The following is a 24,840-nucleotide window of genomic DNA, read 5'->3' as shown; positions in this document are numbered from 1 at the left end:
AATTGGCACTGCTCAGCTGTTGGTTTGTAACCCCAAGAAGGGTACAAAATGCAAGAGGGGAAGCTGAAGGGGAACTGTCACTGTAATATACTGAGAGCTTAACTTCTGTGAGGCAATTCTCACTCACCTTTTGCCTACACATCCTACCTCAGAAGTCAAGTATTCACTGCCAATCTCTCAAAGCACACACTGGGGTCCACTATAAAATCTTACCATTAGTATCACAGATTATATTTTAGTCTCACAAAGTAAATGTAAATGTGCAGGAACACATTTTTTTAAAAGTAAGGAATTTCAGCCTGAAAAGATTGCATAGAATTAGAGAAAAAATAATCATTGGCAGACTTTTGAGAGGAAAAATAAATCAGATATTGAATGTGTACCTATTTTGTAACTTTAATTAATTGGGAAAAAAATCAAAAGGAAATCCTCTTACTGCGTGAAAACTAGAACTGGATCCAAAAATACCCCTAATTTTTGTTTAGTAAATTTTCTCCTTTGAAAGAGTGAAATAAAGGGTGGGTAGGCACAAAGAAGTTGGGAAGAAAAGTGAGCATTATTTCCTAAAGAAAGAAGTTCCTGCCTGAATTTGATTTTGTGTAAAATAGAAACGACCTTCTCTCTTTCAATGAGGTGAACAAGGAAAAATATATAATCAAAACTGTTCCTCTTAGGCAAACACTCAGCATTGCTTATTTATATCTACCTTTCCTCTGTCAAAAGTAAAAAGAATTAAGTGGGTAAAAACTGAAATAGGATTTTTCTTTTCTTTATCACTTTAAAAAAAAGACAATTTTGAAATCTAATTTCAAAAATTAAAAATAACATAAAATAATTTAAGAAGATCCTATTATAACAAAGAGGAAGTGTCAAATTAGTCAAAGCCATGCAAGTCACTGTCTGGGACAAGAGCTGAGGAAAGACACACATGACCCTTTTCCTACAGACAAATTCCCATTTGTACAAAATGGTGGTAAGGAGTCAGATGGTAGAAACACACATATTTCAGAAAATTGAACTAGAAACCATATTCTCCTTACACAGCCCTCTGCTTCCATGTTTATAGCCTATTCCCTGCCTTCAATGTTGTCATAGTTTCCATCTCAGTGCTCCCTCCTCTTATCACTTCTCAAAGTAATACAGGTGACTAGATTAATTTAACCTGGAAGCATCATCCAACTATTAAATCTGCATTACTCTCAAGGTAGTAAGTTCCTTTTATTCAGTGTTCTCACGGCACTTTTGGGGACAAGAGTGAATCTGGACCATAATAAACATAAAATATTTCTAAACCCTTTTTTCTATATACAGATATCCTGAACAGACACCACTGCCAAGTGTTACAGGATCAAGAAGTATTTGAATAGTCATGGTCTGTAGCCACCTGCAAGTCAGTTTGAGCTGTGGAGAAACTAGAGGTTCCTTACTTGTGTTGCTGATGTTGAATGGGTCTTGTCTGTCATAAGACATTAAGTTCAGAGAAGCTTCCTTCTGCAGAGCTCTAGCATCCTCCTCTGCTGTCTGAAGGCACTATCCTCACTGCTGCTGGGACCACTTAAATATGAGGGTTTGGTCTTTTTTTTTCCACTTTTCCTTCACATCACTGCCTGTGATCTCCCATAACATTAAATTGTAGGGGCAAACTTGTTCTTTGACTCCTTGAAAGTCTTACTTTTTCATTTGACAGACCTTTTATAGATGTTATTACTCTAAAATATTGGGAGACTGAGTGACTATCTTTCTGCCTCAGTCAAATAAGTGAAAAACCAATAGCAATGCAAATGAGAGGAGTCCTTCTCAAATTCACATTTCCCTCTCAAAACAAAGTGATCCTGCAAGAGGCTCCAGCCACCTGGGGAGAGCAGTGTGCAGACTGGCCAGGTGGGATGCAGAGCAGTCAGAAGCACTAAAGGCACAAAGGACATTTGGGACTTCCTGCACTGTTTTAGCAGCTTCCACCAGAGCTGCTGTCTCCCTGAGCCAGCAGTGCAAAGCCACTGCAGGCCCACAGTTCAGTCTCTGGAGCTCATCAGCCAGGTCCCCCTTCCATACTGCTTGCACATCAGCAGTCAGTCTCCTTTGGGCCCCACGCAATACACCTGAGGCTCTCAAACAGCATCAGTATTTCAGCAGGTTTTTTTGCCAGAGACACCCAGCAGGACCCATACCATGAACACCAATGCCCAATTTTACAGTGTGGAAAAGAAGGCTTGTGTTGCTTGCTCTTCACCACAGCACAAGAGCACCTGGTATTTTTTGCCAAATTATGCAACTTTAACAAAAATCACATAACTATTGTCATGGTTAATATCTTCCACATTCAGAGAAGTGAGTAAATCACAGAAAGAGCACTCAAGTCCCCTGTTTGTTTTTCAAAAGAAGTTTTGGATAACTGAGCTCCTTTAGATGCTATGGACTGACAGTATCTATCTTATCTGAATATTGAAAATATCATGTGCTGTCCTAGCCCTTCCCTGCTTCAGATGAGCTGTAACACACTTCTTGGTTAACAAGAAGCTAAAAAATTAATGAATAAACCATTAATCATGCAACACTGTTATTGTCCAATGATTTTTTAGAAACTAGAAATACAATATTTAAGCATAAACATTAATCTTAGACCCACATCACCTAGGTTTTCCTGGTGCTCTTTTTTTTTATTATGTCTGTGGATTGTAGCCAGGACAAAGAATATCTTGTTTCAGTTTCTTTCCCCCTCTCTGCCTTGTTGTTTTCCAGTGGAAAATGTTCTGGTTTGCATTCACTCTTCTCCAGTTTTTCAGTTATAACACACTCTATGAAACATCCTGGGATGAGGATATCAAAAGGAGTTGTTACTTCTCTGAAGCATGTAGAAGCTAAGCTGTCACTCTGAGTATGCCTGTGCAGGCAGGACAAGCAAGTCAAGCCCCTTTTGCTCACATCTGGACCTGTATTATTATATTTTATTCCTCAGGGATTCATATAAAATATATTGGCAATAAATGGCTGACTTATTAAGCAGATTCCAGACCAGATGGAGTTAATGCAACTATGCATGGCTGCACCCATTCAAAGAGGCATCCTTCTAGGTGAGGAATACTCTTTTAGTATGGTAGCTTATGCTATTTACATGCTCATCTTCTCTAATATTGGTTCTTGGTACCTTCCTTCTTTTACACTCCACTCCCACTTTAGAAACTGGATGGCACTCTAAAGAATTGTTTGCTTAGGACCACTGTAGAAGTAGGAAATATTTATTAAAATCAATTTCCCCAGATATACAAGATTTTGACACATAAATCTGGGCTTGGCAAAGCCTTGCTGCTTCTCAATTATGCAGTAAAACTACAAAATGCAAGGAGGTCGAAAGATTGCCCAAGGTCACAACGGGAATCAGTAGCTCAGGTTGAGTGGAGCGTACAAACATGTGAGCTCTGATTTTCGTCATCTAGCTATTGGACAACACACTTTATTTCCAGCTACTATTGATTTACACCCTTCTACCCTCAGAATACAGCTGGCATTTTGTTAATTCAGTATCCAATAGCACTTAATGATTCTGCTAAAGATAGACTGTTACGGGGCAGCCAAACTCCATGAAATGATTGTGTAAAAGTGTGACCAAGAAGTCATTTTTCTTACATAGTCTGATTTTTAATTCCTCAGACAGAATAAACTTTTTGCTCAGCTAAGTTTCATGCACAACCAGCAAACAATATTTCCAGTGGAAGAGTCTTCTGGCACAAATTGCCAAATACTTTCAAACTGAATGGCTTTTAGGAATGTTTGGGGTTTTGTTCAGTTTTCAGTGGGATGCTATTGAAATTTCTCATTTTGATAAGAAGAAAATTTTTCCCTAAAAAGGATAAAAAAAAAAAAGAAAGAAACTTCTCAGGAGGCATGACTATCAGGAAGATCTCCTTAGAAGATAGACTGATAAAAAAAGAAGGAATTTTATCACGTTAAAATTTTCCAGATTCCTCAGATGACACAACACGTCAACCAGCATCACCCATATTATTTGCCATGACAGATCCTGCCTGACATGGTGAATCACAGTGGCCAGGGCATGTGACTGGCAACCATTAGAGAGAGTCTGATTTGAAGTCACGGGCTTTCCTTTACACCTGCCTGCTGTACATCTGCAAAAACCGGGGCTGTACGTGCAGCCAACTGCTCTTGGTTTGTTTGCAGATTCAGAGAGGGCAATAGCAAGGGACAGAGAGCCCTTTTCAGCACTCTTATTTCTTTCCAATTCTCTGTGCAAAATGACTAGAGATTTCCATTAAAACATCAAAATATCTTTCTAGGTATAAGTCCAACTCCACATAAGATAAAGAAATAAAAACTGTATAAACAATCTTAGTATTCAAAAGCCTTTCCAAGCCAATTGCTGTATAATGAATTCAGTGTAAATGTGTGCTGACCTTGGATACAAAATGATCTCTTTCTGCCAATAATTTGCATAGTGGATATTGCTTTTGAGTCAGGAATACAGTACATTGCCCTATGAAGGTTTTAAAGGATGAAAAGAAAGCAGAGACTGAATATTAGCTCAGAGAGACCTGCACAAGCCAAGAATAATACCAAGAGACATTGAGGTCTTCCTCAAGTGAGGAAAGAACTGCATTGTTTTTAAGAAGTAAATGTCTTTGTGTTTATTCATATTTGTTAATTCATCCACATGATCTGACTGTAAGCTCCTAAAATAAATTGTACATAGGGTGGAGATGACAGAAAAATAGCTGTTCAAACTACACCTGCTGCCCTGTCAGGAAAATGCCCTCCCATCAATGTGGGCACACTTCTGTGCTTAGGGCAGGCGATGGTGTGAATCCAGGCATCTCCTTCCTCACCCTTGGGAACCAGCAGCCAGATCCAGAACCAACCTGCATGCAAGCAGGATGTAAAAGAGAACAAAAATGTTCTCTGACCTCTTCACTAAAACCTTCACAGTAACATGCAACACTGGGACTTCTGCAGTCCCTCACAGTGCAAGGATGGTGCTTTAGCATGGACAGAGCAGAACCTCTGTTTCCCTCTGTCAGCAGCAGCCTCTTCCTTGGAGGATCTTACTTCAGCCGCAGGCAAGGCACTGAATAGTCCTGATCCTCCCCACTCTTGTCAGTGATTTCCTCCTTTTTCCTCATCATGCTACATCACCTCCTTGGGGTTTCTCTAGGATTTCCCATATGCCTCCAAACCCCCACATCAAATGGGTCCATAGGCCTACAAATAGGACACTTTCCAGGTACTTACAGAACACTAAAATGGGCACCTTGCATGTGCTGAGCACTGCTGACCTACGAGCAAAGGATTCTTTGAAATGATGGAAGGACTAAAGCACCTGCAAGCTGCAGCCCTGCAGCTTCAAAGCATAATTCCTAATGTTTGCCATGTGTGCTGCACATGCCTTTAGCGAGTTGGTCTCTACTGAAGGACTGGTTATTCTCCATGTAATACCAAGCCAGCTCAAGTATTTCCTGTCACTGGTTGATGTTGATATTGTAGAGCATTAACAGTAGTTGCTATTTTTCTGTCTCTTTTTAACATATGAACTATTTAGTGAGCTATTCACGCTCCATGATCTTAATCCAGCTCTGTTCTAATAAACACCATCTCGCTTTTGTAGAACACCTTTGTCCCATAGGATCTGAAAATACTTAACAGGATTGTACTGTTTTCCTGGATAGAGTAATTTTTATTCAATAAGATCATAATGTGCCAGAATTTTTTTAAGTGAATCTTTAGATGTGTCAGCCCTTGCCCAAGAGAATTTCAGTAAATATACCTACATCATTGATTCATGCAATTCTGGAATTCTTCCACTTTATTCTGAAAAGTCAGTATTTTTGAAGGATTCCAGATAGGAATACTAGTACAGTACATTGATAAGGACAGCTCTTCTTCTGAGGGAATATGAATGCTAGCACCACAAAAACACTGTAAATATTAAAAGAATATTGCTCATGACAAAGGAGTAGCTGAAGTAAAATGAGGCCCTGACTAAGCACATACATTGTTTATGGGGAGGATATTTACAACTGTGAGAAAAGGTTTCCTGCCACATGGCATGACACAGGAGATGTCAAAAACACATCATGCTTAACAAACCATGCTCAACTTGCTGCCTTAAGGCATATTCCACACATAGCCCAAATGCTGAGTGACGAAAAATATGGGAGTGCATTGGACTGTGGTGCACCACCAGGGAAAGGGCTGGATGAGGTTTCAGAGGAGACATGGAAATGGAGTCCCACCTCCATCTGTGGAATGTTGCAGGATGGATGTCACAGATGCCAACTGGACCACTCAAACCTGATGGTGGTTTTGTCTTCCTGCGAGATCAGAAAGGAGCCATGTTCAGCTCTCTGGCCCCACTACTGCCCAGGGCTGTCCCTGTCATTCCTGTTCTCCTCATTTGGACAGTGGAGGAAAAAACCTGCTTACTATTGTGACACAAAGGGCTTTGAGATGCTGCAGTGTAAAGCGCTGGGTAAATGTAAATGACAGCCAGGTCACAAGAGTGAAGAGCATTTGACCCTTCTTCCTCTGTTTGCACAGACAGGGGATGGAAGGGAAGGCGATGGGCTGGAGTAGAGATGAGCTGTAACTGTTGATATTATCAGTGCTGATGATTATTCCAGATGAGCTGAGAATGATGGATTCAAAGAGATATCTGTGCCAGATACAGTAATAGGCCACTTTGAAACGTCTTTGTAGTCACCAGGCAGTGGCCATGGCACTCTGACTACTGACACCCTGCCCCATGGCCAATATCGGTACAAACGCATTCTGCTGAAGCCCTGCCTCCGACCAGTGCTGGTGGTGGGACAGACAGACTGCCAGCACCCTGTCCCCAGCTTGGCAGCAGCAGTGTGGCCAGAACACTGCTAATGTAAGGAGTGTGGTGCAGTGCTGGATTTTCCCCAGCCAGCTCCCGGCAGCAGGCCAAGAGTGGGCTGTTCCCAGAAATCAGCACAGTCTGGGATACAGCTGTAGGGCTTAAGCTCTACGGCACAGGCTGTTAAGCATCGAGGGCAGGAGAAAGGACAAGGGAGACACCTTTTGTGTGGTTTCCAAAAATGAAAACTCTCCACAAGGGTCAGGGACAAAAATACAAAAGACACAGTACTCAAGCAACTTATATATGGGGGAGGATCAAGGGGCGAGTACAAATAATAGACCAATAAGGAATGGAATGGGGAGGAGTATAAGGCGGGGTTTACAACATATGGACCAGAGGGGAACACAAGGGGCGGAGAACAGAGCAAAAAAACCAATGGGGCTACCAGTATTAGAGGATTTCCGAGGGATTTCCAAGGCAGGGCGGCTGGGATAAGGTGGGATTGACAACTCAGAAAGGGGAGGAACAGAGAACATTCTATAACAAGGGATAGTCCTTAGGGAAGATGGACAGCTAAAGAGGGAGGGTATAACTTAGACTAAACCAACAAAGCAGGGGGGAAACAGAACAGACTATTAGGGACAAAACCACACCACAACAGGTGTGCTGTGCTCCACCCACTGCTCCAGGGGAGCCAAGGGACAGCACAACTCTCACCTCTTCCAAAAGGCATGTGCAGCATCAGCTGTTGCTGCCAGACACCAGGACACCAGATGTTCCTGGCAGGGCACAGAAGCCACGGCATCAGTGTCACTGTGACATTGTGTTTGCTGTCAGTGATGGGGTAAGTCACTGTATGGGCACCTTGCTGCTCATCTTTCTTACTGCCTCAATAAAGCTTTGGCTTATAAAGCATTATCAGAGTCCATTACTGTTTGGACCCCACTGAGTTAGATGGAAACAGTTGGCAGTCTTAGAGCAGAGTGAGGGGTTTGGATGAAGACACAAAAACAAGGGTGAGAAGGTTTATGTGCAAGCATAAGATTTAGTACTGCCAAGCACACAATCAATATTACAAAATAATCTCAGCAACATGTGTTCAGTTCCTGATCAAGGGTCAGAACAGTTCATCTTCCTGAGCTCCCTTACACAGATTAAGAACAAGGGAACAAAGGGTCTTTCTGTAGCACTCTGCAGCCTTGTTCTCCAAACTATCTCAAGCAATTGAGAGTCCTAGACAGAAGAAATCCTGTGACACATCTCATAACAGAAGACATTTCTTGGGAAGTCCCCAGTCTTGCTGCATGAGGTCTTCATCGTCTGTCATTCTCATTTTATCACCTGACAAAGTGCTCTCTGAATCAGCTGGATTCCCCTATCTGATTGCAGTGGGGTATGCAGGTTACCTTTGTTGATAGAAGGATAATCCTTAAAGAATGAAAGGCATTAAAGGCTCGGTGGGAGACAGTTTGGGAAGTGCTTGTGGATGCCAAGATCCATAAGAAACAAGTTTGAGGTAGGTCATGGGGGAGACCAGACACAGCCATTCAAATCCACATATTTTCTTATGGAAAGCAACTTCACCTAGGGACACAATAAAAGGGAAAGACAAAGGGAAATGGGAACTCACACAGACCTTCTACAGACCACTGAGTTCTTAAGCAAGACCTGTGGCCTCTCTGATCTCTTTCTTGCATATTCTTTCTCCCAGATATACAAAAGGGATAACTAAACATGCTGCAGGACAGGTACTGAAAGGAGGATTACACCACAAGTCTTTGTTGTTCTGTGCTGTGGAGACACAGTCTGCGCTACAAATGGGTGAGACTAATATTATTAATTGCAAGATTACTGGAGCTAACAGGAATATTTGTTATCAGGGCATTTCCCTCTAACCCTAGGCTTACTGCCGAAAACTTTGTATTTTCTTCATAGCTTGTTGGCACAGAACAGCAGAGAGGGAAAATTACTGCTGGACAGACAAAGGGGCCTGCAAGTTAGGACTGCAGATGTGGGCAGTCAAGGACCTAAAAAAATTGGTATCATACAAGAAGATGGTCTAATTTGTAAGACAGAATCAGTCCCCATAAGAGCTACACAGATTTGGTCCAATGCTGTTTAGGACATGCCTTCATTAATAGTTAAGAAGGGGCTGGTATCCCATCCACAGGTCTTTTAATTAAGTGCACATTCCCATGGATGATTTTGAGCAACAAAAGGAAGCAGCTGAAATATAGAGTGTGTGAACTAGACAGAAATTTCTATGTATAGAATCATAGAATTATTTAGTTTTGAAGAGATCTTTAAGGTTATCAAGTCCAACCATTAACCCAGCACTGCCGTGGCCAACATTAAACTGTGTCCCTAGCTGACACATCTACACACCTTTAAATACCTCCATGGATGGTGGCTCCACCACTTCCTTGAGCAGTCAATTCCAATGCTTGACAACCCTTTTGGTGAAGAAATTTTTCCTAATACCCACTCTAAACTTCCCCTGGCTCAACTTGAGGGTGGTTCCTGAGGTTATTTGCTCCTATCCCTCTAGAGAAAAACTAGCATTTGCCTGATCTAACCACATGAGTTGAATGAATTGGGATAGCTACCACAAACCAGAAGATCCTCCTGCACTGCACAAGGACTTGACCCATAATCCACGCTTACAACAAATTCTTGTGTTGTAACCACCATGTAAATCTTCAGGAGGTGATTTTTCAATTTTTCAATTTCAAGCTTGATTTTAGCATTTTGCCTAAGGGAGGATAACAAACATGACTGCTGAAATCTTTGTCTTCTGAGGGCTATGTTAAGTGAAAATGGATTATGCTAATTTATATTGGCTGCACAGGAAAGCAATGACACAGTTATTAATGATCTGCACAACCCCACACAGGGAAGTACTGACAGACACAAAAATGTGGTGGAGCTGCTTTTATAGATACATTCCCAGTTCCCAGTTGTGCCCAGGCACAAGTAAATTCCTAACTTATGCAAAAGTTGTATTGCTCCTCACATCCCAGGAGCTTCATGGGGACCAAGGGGGCTGATTTTTCAGATACTTTATCAGCTACAGCACAGAACTTTTCTGCTACTGTGGGGAACACTCTGCTACTGGCTGTAGTTTTGAAACTAGTGAACGCAGGGACATTTCAGAGAGCCTGGGGAGAGCTGGGACATGTGGAATGGTTCTCTGGTCACCTCTCTGAAGGCTTGGGCTGCAGAAGTTCATCTCACAGAGTGAGCACAAGTGTCCCTTACACCCACCAGCAGGGAAGGCTGCCAGGAGTCATGGGACAAGAAACCAGCTTCTACCAACCCCAGGCACCAGGGCTGAGGCAGCCTTGGAGTGGGGCCATAGCTGCTGATCACCTGCACCACCTGCAGTACCAGCCAGAAATCACTGCCATAGAATCATCTTAAGGACAGAACAGTTTGGGTTGGAAGGGACCTTTAAAGGTCATCTAGTTCCAGCCCTCTTGCCATGGGCAGACACTTTCCTCTAGACCAAGTTTCCCAGAGCCTGACCTGAATGTTTCTGGAGATGAGGAATCTGTTTACCTCAGTTCTTACACACCCCCTTTATCAGTGTTTAGGGGTAAAGAGATTTTACACCTGAGATAAGGAGGTTATCCACTGCTGGGAGTCAGGAGGTCAGAGTTTTGCTATGGTAAGTGCTAACCAGAAATTCACCTGCCCTGATGAATTCACTGACAAGGCAGCACCAAAGGAGAGTGGGTGACTACTGTCATGGAGAGCATAAAACAAGTATTCCCAACCATAAATATTTTTATTGTTCTTTGCACAACATTAAGAAAACAGTATAAACCTACTCTTTGCACAGATCAATAGATGATCAATAACAAAAGCAACTTCTTATCACAAGCAGGCACTTTTATAGTACCAACTAAAGTGCAAGATCAACTAAAAGGGGACACCTCTCATAATAATTTCAGTATATTTTTGTGTTTAAAAGCTGAGTGGTACTGTTGACTTCTAGTCCTGATCTTCAGAGCCACACCACAAAGTCCTGCAGTCTAAGAATCTTCTTGCTACCCTGGATGCAGCACCAGGCTTGTGCAAACTTCCATCCTGATGCTAACATCAGCTTTCCAAGCATGATCATCATCCACCAAGGAAATAAAGGGTGGTTACAGGTGGTCAGAACTGTCTACTGGGATGAAGAAGCCCCGTGATGAATATGGAAAACGAGCTTGGGAAAGTACTTCAAAGCAGAGGTTTCATGGTAAGGCATTTCAGCCTTTCCTCAGGCCATGAGCACCAGCTGAATTTGGGAGAGCAGTGCATCCAGAGGAAGGACTTTGGCTCAACACTCTCTTTCCTTCTTCTTGGATGGAGAAAGCCCTTTTCCACTGACTGCCATCAATCCAGACAGTATTTACTCAAATTTCCACAGACAGCAATAAAAGAAGGGGCCCAGGCAGGGAAAGTAATTATATTTTCCATGTGAGCTGGATCTACCATTTCTAGAGCAGACTGGTGTGCCCAATCCATATCACAGGCCTGGCCTTTGGAGGGATTTCAGAAAGAAAGAGGGACATATTTTATCCATCAATCTTTTGATTTCTGTGTTGGAACAGCCAGCATTGCAGCAGTAGATTTTCAGGCTTTAAGGCCAGTGAGCTCACCACGGTTGTCTCATCTACCCACCTGCATAAGAGAGCCCACCAGTGTTCCCTGGCAATGACCCCATCCACCCAGTGCTGTGCAATTCGGCAAGAGCACACTCCTTGGGAAGACAGTCAGGCAGATTTAGTCTCCAAGTGATGGAGATTCCCTCCCATCCCCGGATAACCTGTTCTGCTAATGAATTATGAGAAGGAAGGGAGCCATTTAGTCAATGGTATTTGTGTACAATGATTTTACACGTTGCAATGGTGCCCACTGCAGTAAGTAAATTGCCCCCTGGCTTTCATAAACATCATCTGTACACAAACATTATCCAGAGCAACTCTATGGCAGGGAAATTCTCCAGTGTAAGATAATGTCATCTCCACAGCAATAAGAAAGGTAAAACAGTACTTGGCAGCTGGGAAAGAGGGAGAGGCGACAAACAGCAGCCAGCTGTAAAATGACCGTGGCAGGGCTACAGCTGCTTCTGTCTGCCTGATTTAAAGCACCAGCCCCACAAAGGCATGCTGAGGAAACTAATTCTGTAAGAGAGTAACTTCATACCCAGGAAAATTATGAGGAACCCAGAGGTCAAGCTGGTTCTGTGGGTTCTTTATAATATAGCCACCAGCAGAAAAAATGTCAGAAATTAAGTTCCATCTAATCAGATAGAATTGGCAATAAAGCCAGGACTGCTCCATTTATTTATTTATTACATTAAGTCCAAGGGAACAAGAGCCCATTTTCCTTCTAAATTTGGATGTAATTGCAGACATCTCTTCATTAGTGCTTTCTAACCTCCATCTTGGAGCTGATGGCATCATTCCTGTTTTACTGGCAGAGAAACTGATGCCAGAAATTGAGAAGTGATCTGGCCAAATTCTTGTAACATCTCAGTAATAGACCAAAGAAGGGAATGTGGCCCTGCTGCATCATATCCCTCTCCCACATCCTCTCAAGCTGTGCCCAGAAGGAGAAAAGTCCTGACAGTCCAGTGCAAAGCTCCCACCTTAGCCAGGTACAGTCAGACTGCATGGTCCATTTTGACCAGAGCCAGCTCCCTGTCTACCTCTCAGAAGGCTGCAACAACCTCTTCCATCATGTGATCAAGGGCAATGATGTTTTTGTTGATGCAACATAGACTCATCCAACCCTGCTTTAGGAAGGTGTGCAGAACTCAAGTGTCTTTAAGTTGTGTGATCTCTTGGTTGAAAGATGGGACACAACTGCTTTAGGCCATTTAGTCCTTGCTTTTGTCATTGAATTTTGCTTTCTAAGACAGAAAGACTCATCATTTTGTGGCTGAGCAGCAACCTAGTTATTAGAACTAATGCATTCTCACCCTGATAGCCAACAGCCCGAAAGAAAATACCAGCCTGCCTTTAAAACATAAGTGGGTTTTTTCTAGGTTAACTTCCATCTTCTTCATAAATGTTTAAAAATTGACACTTCTTCATCCACTGCCCATCTGTTAACATAGACCAAAACAGGAATTCAATTTTTGCCTGTAGTGTCAATTGAGCAAAGTGCTTCTTCGTGCACCAAGATACGGAGGGAATCTGAAGCCTGCATCTTCCATGAGCATCTTCAGCTTCCAAAGAAAGCACAAAGAAAATTGTTATCTGTTCTTCCAAGGGGGAAACTAAGGAGTTAATTTTATAGAAATTATCAGGACATGGGCGCAACACTAAGGATGTAAAATACAGAACAGTCATTGCTCCTGTGGGCTTGCAAAGGGCTGGACCTTTCTGAACAGTTCCACATACTTACTTTTTTTTTTTTTTATAATCTATGATTAAGTGCCCCAGGGGAGGCAGCTGCCTGATGAGCACTTCAGGAAATTTGACCCTTATCTGCAGGTGCATAAATGGGAGCTGAGCCCTGGGGAAAAAAAATCACGCTTCTGAATAGTCCAGTAAGTGGCAGTGAGAACAGCAGGGAGCTATTCCCTTGTCAGGAGATCATGGCTGTGATCCAGTCTAGCCCAAGTCAGGGGCAGTGAGAGCAGCCTGACCTCCAGAACATTCCCAGCCAAGGAGGTGGCAGCCATGAGTGGAAGGAAAAGGAAGAGCAAGGGCCCAGCAGCCACAGCACCTCAGGGAGAACCCCTTCTCCTGCTGGCATGGAGATATCTCTTGACCTTGGCCAATGCCACCAACACACATAAAAAGTAAAATCAGGATTTACCAAATCAAAAAACTGCACTAAGCCATTTGTACAACATGTACTCTGCTCTGCTGGTTTTTCTGGCTGTTCGAGCTCCTCAGGCATCGCCAAGCATTGGCTTTGTATTCTAGATCCCCTGTCTGAGTCCATGAACATCCTGGCAATGTTTCTGCAGGGTCAGAGCACCCAGCTGCCTGTGCTCCTGCCCGCTGTGCTACTGCCTGGTGTAGATCTGGCCAGCTCCCTGCCTCCCAGACATCATCCACACACCATTTTAGGGATGGCACGGATTAGGAACTGTCCCTACCAGCATCTGACCACATGCATATTGGGTTTGAGGATGGAAAGAGAGGGAAGGAAGAAATAGAGGTGGGTGGATGCAAGCCAAGCTGTGACATTCAGCCTCAGGCGTGGAGAACAGACCCTGTGCTGTTCTAGCGCCATATCTGGAGTCATTTCCTGGCCTTTCCCCATTTTCAGTCCAGGGTATGTGCAAGCTCTCCCTGTTCTCCTTTGTACCCTCTATTCTCTTTCTTTGGACCAAACACTGAAGTCATGAGTCTGGGGCCAGCATGCCTTAGTCCAGCAGCAGGACTTGATGCCTTTATTAGCATCATTACAGAATACTGATAGTGGAAAGTCAAATATCTATGCCTCTGAGACAGCTCTTGTCTGCTGTCTTTGCTAAACAACCAGTTTCTGATATGACTGAACCCAGATTCAGGCAGACTTTTTTTCTCCCACTCTTCAAATCCTCAGCTTGTCCCATACTTTTTTCTCCAGTGATTTCTTACTAAAGAAACCAAACAAATAGCAAGTGACCTTCTGCTCCAGCTCACTTCCTTCTCACACCCCTCTCACCTCCACCAGCAGGTTGGGGTTTGTCTCCCTCTAGTCCCTGAAATCTCCCAGGACAGAACACCCACTGCTCTCTCATGGCTATATAGTCTTAAGCTGTGCCAGGGGAGGTTTAATTGTATATTAGGAAAAATTTCTTCACAAAAAAGGTGATTTGACATTGGAATGGGCTGCCCAGGGAGGTGGTAGAGTCACTGGAGGTGTTTAAGAAAAGCCTGGATGTGGCACTTAGCTCCATGGTCTGTTTGACAAGGTCATGTTAGGTCATAGGTTGGACTTGATGATCTCAAAGGTCGCTTCCAACCTACTTGACTCTGTGATTCTGTGAAATATAATTTTGATGCTTTTGCTCTTTACAAAAAAATCTGTCCCAATTTGTCTTCCCTGTCTTTTTCAGTTTGGAAACATTTGCCACTTTCCCTGATTGCTCTCATATCTTTTTAATAATTCCTTAGGGCTTTTCTTCACCTTGTCTGCAATTTACAGGGAGAAATTACATGGAACTTGGTTCCCATTTATCTCCTCTTCCTCTTCCAAAGTTTATTTCCAGCCTATTCTGCTCATAAACTGATTATTCCTGGACCTTGCTTCTCAGTTCAGATCTGCAGGGACCAAGCACAGTGTGTTCCTCCATATGTTCTACCACATCTTTCTGTTCACTTGTTCTCTAGCCAAATTAATTGTTAATTAGTCATAAAATGTGAATCTGTTAAATAAATAAATAAATAAATAAAAGAATGAAGAGGAAGAAGCAGACAAAGAAATAGGCTCTGCAATGGAGTGGTGAGTGTGGTAATGGGAAGGCAAAGCTTGAAATTCTCCTTTCCCTTAGCTCTCACCTCACAGCTTCCCTGGAAGGTGAAATGCCTTTGTCTCTACCCTTTCCTCCTCCTCTGTCTGCACAGAAAGCCCCTCTGAAGTAGCTGGGAAGCAGATCTGGCTTCCCAAAGTACACAACAGCCCTATGGGAGTTCCAGTGCCCCGTAAGGCCCCACACCAAGGCCACGGACCGGGCCCATCTCATGACCCAGCTCACTGAAGAGTCAGCCAGCTCTTGGGTGTTCCTCACTCTTCAGCTGGTCCACTGGCAGCTTTATGTTTTTATTGGTACCTTCAGCATTATTAGGTTGCCCTTTGATTTCCCTTAATTATTTTTAAATATACTAGACACCTAGTGAGGAACACCTCAGGCCTGCACTCCTGTCAGTAGCAAAGCTACAGGGTACTGGTGCCCCAGAGGGACGCTTCCAGATGCCTTCACTGAATATACAATTACAGCAGCCAGAGATGAAAGATGTGCTACACATCTCCAAGACACACACCCCTGACAGAGGACACATAGTAGATATTAAACATCAAGGTCCTCATTTTCTGCTATGCCCCAGATGCCGAGAGCTACTCTGATGCAGCAGAGAAAATATAAACCCAGCAAAATTGGGTTTACAGCTGCTTTGTCAGTAAATTGGCACAAAGCATCTGGAACTTACCAGTAGAACTGGCCCTATTCCTGGGCCCACATCAGCCTCATTTTATGAGGACACTTCAGATGGCAAAGACAGGAGCTGTGGGTCCTGAATAGATAAACAATAAAATCAGTTAAAAACAATTATGTACTCTGTGTGTAAGTTTGCACCATAGTATATTTTATGGGGACCCCTTTGAAGCTGGCTGCTTTGGAGCACAGAGAACTAAGGCTTCCAGGAGCAGCAGTGTTGCAAAGGTCTTATCCAGCAGCACCTTCCTCACTGCCCAGACCATGCTGAAGCATTGAAATTAATTATGCTGTGGGTTGAAATGTGCTGCCTTACTTCTGAGTATTCTTTCACGAACTTTATATCACAGAGCCAAAGAGATTCTTTTAGATTCAAGGAGATTCTGGAGTTACATGTGAAAAGTTCATTTTTCACACAAAGTTTGAAAAACCCCTAATATGATGTGATTTAAATTTGAAGTAGCATAACCTTGTAACCAGATTAAAAGGGATAATTGCAAAGGAGTGCAAGACAGATTACATTTAACCCAGTGTTTTGGAAATTTAAAGTGAAAAAGCAAAGAGTCAGCACTCTTTAGTAAAAAAGGAGGTTGTGCAAGCACTTGAGAAGGAAAAAAAGAAAGGAAAAGCTTTTTTCTACATGGAAAATTAATGTGAGCAGTGACCTCCAATCTGCTCTGGCACTTACACATTGGTACAGGGGGAAATGGGGACATAGAGCAAATGACATAAACAAATTCCTGCAGAAGAAACTCTTCTGATAGAGACATCCATTCTCCAGACTCAATCCCAACCATGCTAACACACTTGGATCTTTTGTCCCGCACAACTCCTGCTTCCTAATGGAAAGCTTCCACAGAAAAAGCATAGTTTACAACAGAAAAAAATCATTGTGGGCAGGTTTGAATTTCTCTTGTACCAAAGCTGCCATGCTCTGGCAGTGAAAGAAGCCTTTGGCTTTTCAGGCTCACCAAACCCATACTGAGCCCATGCAGGTTGCCAGCCTGGAGTATCTACAGGCTCTGATCCACTGCATTGCTCAAGGCAGGATGGATGGCAGCAGGCTCTGGCTATCAGCTAGGCTGAGCTAGTTACTCTGCTGGGCAAGAAAATAGATGCTATTGCCTGCTCAGCAGTAAAGGGAAAAGGGAAACCAGCAGTAAGGGAGAGAGACAGTTACTATAAGTTTGACTAGGGACAGAATTAAATTGATGCAGTAAATGCCACTTAATGCACTTTAGTGACCCAATGCATTTACTTCACCATGTGGCTGATCACATTTGATGCATAACACATGAAAAGCACTAGAAACCATTGCTGGAAAATCTCAGGATGCAAAACAAATTGTCCAGGCACCTCTGTATTTTTTCCATCATTTCTGCACGTACACATGCACGTGTACAGCTCTTTCCTGATGGAACACTGGATTCAACAGCACCTTCCAGAGGTCAGTCTGTACTGATTCCACATTCCTACAGATTTTGCAGTGTCAGGATGAGCAGTCAGGGTTCATGAATAAATTCTGATGATTTTCTTAGTTTGGTTTGACTTAAACAGCACAGATGCCTTTTTTTGTTGTTTTAACCAAAAATCCAAGAAAACTTGGATTGGTGCAATCTTGGAAAATTTAATAAGTGGTGACATGTGCCAGCTGCAAAATACAGCAGGACTTCACTCATTCACATGGCATCAGTCCAAACACACAAACTAGGCAGGCTGTCCTCAGAAAGTTCAAATCCAAGGGCTATGTGAAGGCTCAGATTTCTTCATTTACCTGACACCCAGGGGGATATACAATGTCAGAGCTGCAGAGATATAAAAAAGACAACACAGTTCTAGAAAGATGCTAGCTGTTGGCACAGCATCTTTTGCTTTGGACTCTTTTTCTTGTCCTGGCATTGATTTGCCTTTTTTCCCTTGCTACCACATGGACATGTGTAACACAAGGACATGGATAACCACCAGAACAGCTGGATTTGCAGACAGTGTATATCCATAACTGTAATGAGCTGGGACTCAACAGGCTGGGGTACCCATGCCTTACAAGACTGGACCTCAAAAGTCTGCCCCTTTCTTACTCAGGATTAATGACTTTCAACCATTTTTGTAAGTGGCTGTGACTGTGACTGTGATATTGTTATTGCTGTGTGTCACCATAAATCATTATGTTTTTCCAAACCTTCTCTTCAATTAGAGGTTAAATAGAATAAATGAGAGGAAACAACAACTACACATGCAACAAAAAGGGTTAGAAGCAGCCACACCCGGTGCTCCCCCTTGTTCATACCAGTTCCAGGGCTTCTGCATGATGTAATAAAAATTTATTCTTAGACTGAATCTTTCACCTGAAGACCAGAAAGCACTAGCTATGAACCCCTAAAGTTCTCATTCTTCATTGCAAAATGAGGGTATTTATGAATATCCATTTGCTGTTTAGGAACAGTGAGGTGCAGAGAGGTTAAATGCTTATTTTACCTCAGACTAAATCATTACAAGAGTTGGGAAGTGGAGCAAGAGTCCTACACAAAGACCAAGAATCACATCAACCAGTCCTTGATCTCATTACATGAAAAACTTCTTCCTCACTACTTCACTTACTACTGACATTACCCCTCTAAATGTATCAGACTTGAATTCTGTTACTAGGGCGATAAAACGGAATTCAGGGAGGCCAAGCTCCATCCCCACCTGCGATCATGTCTCACTTTTGGACTTGCACAATAGCACAGCAAAGCCACTTTGAGGGGAATTGTCAGGCCCAAGCCATGCTCACCCCAGTGCCTCACAGCTAAGGAAGGTCACCAATCTCCCAGCTTGGGCTCAGGGAAGACATGAGGAACACTGAAGTTATTCTGGATTCACCCCAGTGTTGCTGAAAGCAGAACTGGGCCCTGCTCTAAGAGAGGGAGACAAAAATATACATTTCACTTATTTGCCTTTGGAGCGAACTAGACAGATTTCAACACTTAAAGGGATTGCATTTAAATCATCCAGGGATTTTGAAAATAACATTATTGCTTGGTATCATAAACAATTCCCAATTTTTAGATCTTCCTGAGCTAGACTCAGTTTTAGTCCTACTAGCAACAATTCTATTAAGGCTGTGAGGGAAATGGAATTGCAATGAACTGGTATACATTTTCTTTAAAAATTATAATGTGACAAATGGGTTTTTAGCTTCTCTTGAGGATTTCTTGGATATTAAAAATAATCTTAATGTAGTCATTGGCTGGCATTAACATAGTATTCTAACTGCCTGTTTCAGGGAAAGCAGAGGAGTGTATTTTCCTGGCAGCCTTTCGCAAGGTGCTGTTGTAAATGTGCTTTGTTATCTAGCAGTATCAAGACATCACTGGATAAAAAGGTATTTTAACTTCATGCTTTGAAAGTCTAATTCTGCCCTTCCTTGGGTTGAAAACAATCCATTGTCTTCAACACAAACAAGAGGGATTTACACCAATCAAAGCAAGAGGAAGATCTGTCTTTTTTCCTGATATATTGATCTCCATTACTCTGTTTTAAATTCTTGGTTTTCAGTTTCAGGTACTCTTAACTTGTCCATTTTCACACTGTCTTCCCAGCTCCCTGATGCTCCATCAGTGGTAGCAATAGTGTGGATATGACAGTCGTGCACACCTTACCTACTGCATTGTACAGCTCCTCAGAAGTTTAGGGGATGAGACTGTAAAATATGGCAGATTCTCAGAAAAAGACCCAGCCTAATGGCAGACCATGGTGGAACTAAAAGCTGAACATTTTGAAACATCTGACTAGAGTCACTGCAGGTATCTTTCCAAGTCAAGGAGGTCTGAATGAACTAGATGATCTTTAATGTCTCTTCCAAACCAAACCAAACCATTCTATGATTCTATGAAGATGTCCTAACAGATCCTAAATTCTTCCTAAAAATGTAGGACCTTATCAGTGATCTAAGGGCTACCAAACTAAATCCTCCCTGGGGCTGCCACAGACCTCAGGATGCTTAAAACAAGGAGGAACTGACTGTGGATCCATTTTATGAACAAAGAAACCTCAAAATGTATCTCTCAATTGCCAGCAACTGATTTGTGGTTGTTTTGTGATTACGAATGGGAGCTGATTCTGTGTAGATGGGAAGGGGCAAACTTGAGGGAAAATATTTTACAGGCTCAAAATTCTCATTTCTGCCACAACTTAGAGAAAATGTCTTTTTTTTTTTTTTTTTTGCAATCCTTACCTCAGCAGTTTGTGTTAACACTACGTTCTTCTTGTGAAATCTCAGAAATGGCTTTAACTTACATTTTCTGGAAGAAAATGTAGCTGTTCCTTAATTTGCTTCATCACCACCAGCAAGAAAATAGTTAATTACAGAAAGGAGACAGGTAAAAGCTTAAACTGCACAGAGCAGCCACTGCAGCATGGAGCGCCCCTCCAGCCTTAATGTGCAATAGAAATGCAGGTGATGTGCAAATTCAGCTTCCCAGGACTAGCAGTACCTGGAGCTGGCAGCTCATAAAACCTGCACACAGCCCTGGAAGTCATGCAGGGAAATGAAGTGTGGAATAAACCATATCATGCAGTGACTAAAATGTCACCTCACACTGCTCAAAATCTTGAGTAAAATCTGTTTCTCTCTGATAACATTGTGGATACGATTAGCTAACAGCTTTAGAAAGGGAAAACAGACACTTGTTTCTTTTCTCTCTGCTAACCATTTAAAAACAAAAATAAAATAAGGTGTTGATCAGTGCCAACCCTCTTATCTACCTCCATTCAAGTGACAGCACAATGGACTTCAGTGAGGTTGTTGAAAAAAAGCTCTCAAGAGTGCATTCAAAGTTGAATTGATTATGTTCTAAATATTTTGGGGTAGATCCTCATTTCATGTAAGGAAGCAAGGTCCCAGGGCCTTCACAGACCTGGCTTTGGTGCATTCCAGCAAATATTTTCATTTCCAGTGTGGCAGGATAGCAGGCAAAGCTGACACCAGCGTGGGATTCCCTCACCTAACACATCAACACAGAGATCTCCAGTGGAGGCTTTTCTTCCTTTATGGAGCTCTTTTCCATACAGCAGAGATGAAGCAGGCACAAGTCTCCAAGGATCCTACTCACACGATTGGTTTTGGATTTGATCTCCACTGCCTCTGCAGGCTACCGAGGGGCACACTGCAACAGCAGGGGTTTGGTTGAGGTCAACATTGCACTTCTGAGGCGACTATCCCAGTTTTCTCCTTTATCTCATTTGGTTCACATCACAGGGCCACACTGAGCACACAGACTGGACCCTTTTCAGATGAAATAAAGCTGGAAGGGGCAGATACAGACCTGACACACTCCACCCCTGCATTTAAATCCCCACTTCCAAGGTAAATATAGCATGAAACTCATGTTTCAGACTACAGCTCTACACCAGTCAGTCCATGCTAAATGCCAATGGAGACAACAGTCTTCTGGTGGCTTCTATGGATGTAGTCTACAGACACAGAATTCAAGTGCTGAAGGAGTGTTGTCAGATCATTTTCAGGGAAACATTTTGTGTTCATTTACTGGCAGGGAGAAGCTCATAGCCAGTTATTAAACACCAGTTACTGCTGGGATGCTGTTTTGAAGGAATCTGTAGTGCCACTGAAAACCGTAAGAGCAGAGTCACATCTTTTAACCTCTCCCCCACATACATCAGTCCTCCATGACTGGCAGATCAGATGGGTTGACAGTACAAGGACCTCTTCATGCCCTGGCAGTCTGAGCCCCAGAAGGGATGGGGTCAGCCTGAACACCTCTGATGGGAACAAACCAGTGACTAAGGCCTCAAATGTACAGGCCCACTAGCGTTACCAGGCACTTTCCCAGTGTGGGATTCATGCGAGCAGATGTTGGCATCTGTGCTGCAGGTCCTGCAGTGGGTGTGCTTGTACCATCAGCAGAGAGAAACCAGCACACGTGAGGCACAACTTATCTCATGCTAAAGCCCTGTCTGGAACAGGTGAAGAGAATAATCCCCAGCAGTTCTTTGTTCTGTTCATCAGCTCTGAAGGGAGACAGCAAGGCCAAGCTCTGACAACAGAGAGGATATTTTGTGCACATACAGAGTCAGGAGGGCTGAATGCAAACCCCTGTGATTGTGACAGGCTTCTGATACCCCCTAACAATATTTAAGGGGGTACACATATATATATATATATATATATGTAATTAAATCGATATATCCTCAGCCTGCAGGGATCAGTCTTCAAAGGCCTCCAAGCTGATGCAGTGATTATTTTTGCATGTACACCTTACAGTGACTCCTTCTAAAAGTCATCATTCCTACCAATGACTGTGTCACAGTGCAGGGATACTGTCCTGCTTTACACAGGTGACACAGACCAAAAGTTCTGCCCTCAGGTAAGACAGCAAACACCTGTCACTGCTGCTGGATCGGGACCGTGTACACATGCTACACCACATTTGTCAATGCAACAGAGATGCAGGATACACACAGAGCCAATGCTCAGTTCAGGCTGAGGAGAAAGCAGATAAAGAGCCTTTCATTTAACTACCCCAGACTTGACACACATGGCAACTGTGCTCCCAAATTTACATTCTCAAGAACCAAAGCAAGATTTGTTATTCTACCTTAAAAATAAGAACACACTGCAACAGAAATGTACGTCCTTTATTAACAACTTTTCAAAATAAATCTGAAGAAAAAAAGTCTTTGGTGACACTATCTATAAAACCAACCTATCTTAGATGGTAAACCTATGATGGTATACAGATTAATGAAGTAAACCAAATTATATGGCTTTTAAATTTCTCATTCTCTCTTTTTTTCTCACTCACACATTTGCTTTAGGTTTAATTGCACCATGTTGTCAATAGTCAAACAAAGAGGGAGAAACACTTTAAAAAAGATGTGGCAGCACTATGAAAACATTGGTAATGCATTAGAAAATTTTTCTCAAAAATGTACATTTTATACAAAATAAGATTGTATTTTTGTTTGCTTTTTTGCTTTACATTTTGCCAACCTAAGAATTCCCATTTCAGGCTTCCATTCTCATAATCCAAACACTATACATATTTTCTCTCAAAATAAATATACAGAATTATGTACAAGGTTGCAAGGCCCATTGAATCATCACTAACCCACTGTGAAATAATCACTAAAAACATTGTGAAAGAGTGGGAGGGAGCATCTCAAAGCATCTGATGAGTTCTATATCCCTCCCCACCCCCAGTTTAACCCTTGCCTAATTTAACTCCCTCTAATTTAATTCCAACTTAAAAAATGGGCGTGAAGACGGTTAAAATAGTGGTATAAAGGCCAGCTTGACTTAGTTTTAAACAAGGGTGAGATGTACAAAATTTTGGAAGATGCAGTTTTATTTCCAGCAGACACCAGCTAAGACCCTGCATGGGGCAGGTCCCTTCTTGGAAGACCAGAGGTCCATCCCATGAAATCCTGCTAACACCCAGGGAAATGGCTCTGTCAGGCTGATGCCCTTGAAGGCCACGTTTGCAGAACAGACATCAGAGCCCGCCCAGGAATTAATGAAAAATTAAAAAAAAAAAAAGGGAAAAACAAAGAGCAGACAACCAAACCACCCTCTGCTGTAAGAGGATGTTTAAGTGGAGGAATTAACAAATTGTTGTATATTGATAATAGACATTATGGCAAATTTAGTATTCTTTTAGTTTCAGTAGGGGAGTGCAAAAGAGGAGGACACAACATTTTATACTGAGAATGTAAAGATTTTTTAAAAAATCTGAGTCTACATCTAGCTCTTTCTTTCATTGCTTCAAATGATGACTTCATTCTCTAAACAACATCTTTTGGTAAATGAGCTATTTTAAAAGGCGCTCATTGGTGAAAGATTAATTTCTTTGCCAAAATTTGCTCTAAAAGAAAAATTGCAACCTGAAATTGATCAAATCCATGATGTTTTCCAATGGAAAAGATCAAAGCACTCAATAGCCAAGCATTAGCACACCAGTGTGTTCACTATGAAATTATTACAAATCTTTAACATTCACATCTAGAAAAAGGTATGGTAATAATTAGAGATTCTCACAAAATAGAAAGAGGGCAAATAAAATCTTGTGCAGGCCCAAGGGACTGCAAGGAATGCCAGGCACTTTCTATCTTGGATGTTTGCCCCTATTTCTGTGTTGCATTTTTCTCATGAAACCTTTCTCCAGCAACAGATCTCATTCAAATTATAACTGGGAAGGGTTTCTTTATTTTTTTTTTTCCCTTTAATAAATTCAATTAAAAATTCATCAGTTCTCCCAAACTCTAATCCCTACTTCTATTCTGTTTTAATGGCATGGATCTATTCACATTCATCCACCCATCTCACCCCTGATTAAATTAAGGTCAGTAACCTTTACAAAAGGCCACATGCGTAACACTCAGTCAAGTCATCAGGCATTCAAGTACCTGTAAAGTAAAGGCTAACATAGCCTGCTGTTAATGAAAAATAATAATAAAAAAAAACCTACAAAAGGAGCAACAAGGAATGAACCTTGTTTCAGCACCATCTGAATTGGGAGAGGAGAAAGAAAAAGAATAAAGAACCATTAACTTGCACCTAGGACATGACAAAAGAGTGATTTCATTCACTCACTAAGGAAACACAGCTCTGTCCAACATACATAGATGTGGGAGGCTTTGCCAGCTGTCCTTAGGAGCACTAGCCAGTGATGGCCACAGTGAGCATAACACATGGAGTCTCTGAGCTGGGTCTGTGTCCAGCTCTTCCCCTGGATCCTGGGGCCATGGACACGGAGACTGACGGCCGCTCTCAAGACTGGCCATGAGGGACATTCTTTCCCAGCAAGGCGACTTCACCCCGGTAACGCACAGCAAAGAGAAATGCTCCTACCTATCCACATCCCTTCTG

Source organism: Cyanistes caeruleus, chromosome 1 (genome assembly GCF_971803275.1).
Source record: "Cyanistes caeruleus chromosome 1, bCyaCae1.hap1.1, whole genome shotgun sequence".
Lineage (NCBI taxonomy): Eukaryota > Metazoa > Chordata > Aves > Passeriformes > Paridae > Cyanistes > Cyanistes caeruleus.
The sequence above is the reverse complement of the archived record's forward strand: the minus strand, read 5'-3'. Positions refer to the sequence as shown.